This window comes from Athene noctua, unplaced genomic scaffold, assembly GCF_965140245.1.
Source record: "Athene noctua unplaced genomic scaffold, bAthNoc1.hap1.1 HAP1_HAP1_scaffold_151, whole genome shotgun sequence".
Classification (NCBI taxonomy): Eukaryota; Metazoa; Chordata; class Aves; order Strigiformes; family Strigidae; genus Athene; species Athene noctua.
This window is the reverse complement of record NW_027437623.1, coordinates 170001-172500: the sequence shown is the minus strand read 5'-3', so window position 1 is coordinate 172500 and position 2500 is coordinate 170001. Positions and strand designations below refer to the sequence as shown.

General features: G+C 78.3%; 1 non-coding gene across 1 annotated transcript; it reads left to right on the top strand.

Annotated features, from left to right (window-relative positions):
• Positions 1 to 2108: 2108 nt before the first annotated feature.
• On the top strand, positions 2109 to 2261 carry LOC141955255 (5.8S ribosomal RNA). The gene has a single exon (XR_012632448.1). It is a non-coding gene; the product is annotated as a 5.8S ribosomal RNA (ribosomal RNA).
• Positions 2262 to 2500: the final 239 nt, after the last annotated feature.

Genomic DNA, 2500 nt, shown 5'->3' with positions numbered 1-2500 from the left:
GGCCGCCGGTGTGGTGGGGGCGCGTGGAGGCGGGAACCCCGGCCGGCCGAGCGGAAAGCCCCCGGCGCTCGGGCGCGCGCAGGAGAGGGAGAGGGGACCGGCGCGAGCCGTTGGCGGTGACGGGCTGGGCGCGGCCGGCGCCAGCCCGGCGAGAGGGGCGGCGGGCAGAGCAGGCCTCGCCGGGGTCGGGGGAGGCGTCTCCCCCGATCCTTCCTGCCCGCACCGTGGCGGGCTTGCTGCGGAGCAAGCCCGCCGGGGGGCCGGCCGGCCGCGTGCAGGGCCGAGGCCTCTGGGCGTTCCGGGCTCGGGTGCGTGGCGCCGGCCCTCGGGCCGGCGGGCGAGTTCCCGCGCCGGGCCGTGTCCCGCGCGCCAGCGGGCGGCCCGAGCCACGGCTCTCCTCCCGGGCGCAGCGCCGGGATACTGAGGGAAACCTCGGGCCCCGGGCCAGGAGGACGTGGTGGTGGTGGCGGATGTCGGGCGCGCCCCCGCGGGCGGACGCTCCCCCGATGGCGGCAGCGGGGGAGGCACCCCCGCGGGGCCCTTGAGGATGTTTCCCTCACCCCAGGGCCAGGTACCTAGCGTCCGCGCCTCCGCGGCCCTCCCTCGGCTGAGCCCGGGGGTCGAAGGCCGCGGAGCCGGGCGGAGGTTTAAAGACTCGGGCGGCTCGGTGCGACCCGCAGGGGCGGGCCCCGGCCGTGTGCGGCGGTTGAGCCTCCAGGGGCGGGAGTCGCTCTCGTGCAGGCCCTGGCCATGGCGGCCGCCGCCCACGCCGTGGGCTTTTTGTCCCCTCGGGCGGCCGCGCCGGGGAGGGGTGTCCCCCCTGCCCCCCCTTCTCCGCGGTCCGGTCTCGGCGGCGAGACCGGCGGCGTTCGGTCGGCCGCAGCCGGCCTGCCTCGCCCTCGAAACGCGAAGGGGAACCTCCCCCCCCCCCGGCGGGGAGCGCGGGCTCTCTCGCCGTCGGGGGCGATGGCGATTCCCCCACGGTCGGGGGTCTCGCCGGGCGGGGCGGCCTGCTCGGGCCGCCGCGTCTCCGTGGACGCGCAGCGGCGCGCTTGCGGCTTCGTGCTCCTTGCTTGCCACCCCCACCCCTTCCCGCCCCGGCTGAGGGGAGGGGCGGCGCAGCCCCCGGGCCCGAGCGGCGGCGGCGGCGCCGCCGCTCGGCGTGCCGGCCGGCGGTCGCTCGGTGGCCGGCCGCGTGGCCTGTCCCGTCCCGGGTCCTGCCCGTCGCTTCGCAGTCGCCTTTCCCGGTCTCGGTCAGGCGAGGCGGGTGGGCGGCCGAGGGGCGTTCCCCGTCCCGTTCTCCGCGCGGAAGCGGGGAGAGGGGGCGTCGCCTCCGGCTCAGCGGCGTCCGCCTTCTGCCTGGCGCGTGCCTGCGGAAGGGGCCGAGACGAGAAGCGGCGGCGGCGGCTCCGGGAGGGCAGCCGCGGCGGTGCGGTGGCCGGGCGGCGGTCGGGCGGAGCGCCGGGCGGCGGCGTGGCGTCGCCGTCTCGGGTTCCGGCGGTTGGCCGTCCGTCCCTGTCTCCGGTGTGGTGCGGCGGCGGCGCCGCGCGGGCGTTCCTGGCGTCGGGGCGAGAGCCGGGGTTTCGGGGCCACGGGGGCAAGGAGCCGGCTGTCGCAGCGCGCGGGCGCTGGGCGGCGCGGAGGCGCGCGCGGCGCGAGCGGGGCGCCCCCGCTGGTCGCCCGCGCGGCGGTCAGCGTCTGTGGTTTCCCCCCTCCGCGCGAGCGAGAGGCGGGTGCAGGTCCGGGCGCGCGGTCGGACGCGCCGCCGGCCCTCCGTGCGGAGGCCGGGCCGAGCCCGGGCGCCTGGGCCGCCTCCGAAGCGAGCAAGGTGCTTGTTGTTTCCCCAGGTCGGTCGGGAGCGCGGGCTCCCCGGGCCCTTGCCGTTCGGAGCTTGTTTCACCCTTCCCTTCCTTCCCTCCGTTGTGATGTCGGTACGGTCATCTGAGGCGAGGCGCGACCGTCGCCCGCCGGTCGTCGCGCGCCCCCTCCGCGCGTGCGGAGGGGGGCGGTCGGTCGGTGGGGCGGCGGTCCGTCGTCCGAGAAGGGGGCCGCTTCTGCGGAGCGGTCCCGGCCCCTCCGCGCGCGCGGGGCGGTGCCGAAAGGCAGACAACTCTTAGCGGTGGATCACTCGGCTCGTGCGTCGATGAAGAACGCAGCTAGCTGCGAGAATTAATGTGAATTGCAGGACACATTGATCATCGACACTTCGAACGCACTTGCGGCCCCGGGTTCCTCCCGGGGCTACGCCTGTCTGAGCGTCGCTTGACGATCAATCGCCGGCCGGTGCGCCGTCCCTCCCCGCCTCGCCTCGGCGGGCGGGCGGGCGGCGTCCGCGGCGGCGCGGCTGGGGTGCCTCGCAGGCCCGTCGGTGTCGGCCGAGGGCCTTCGTCCCCCTAAGTGGAGACTCGGGGAGCGCTCCGAAGCTCCCCGCTCCCGGAACGCCCGCTTGGCGGAGCCTCGTCCCGCCGGGGCCGGGCGGCCCGTTGGTTCGGTCCGGCCG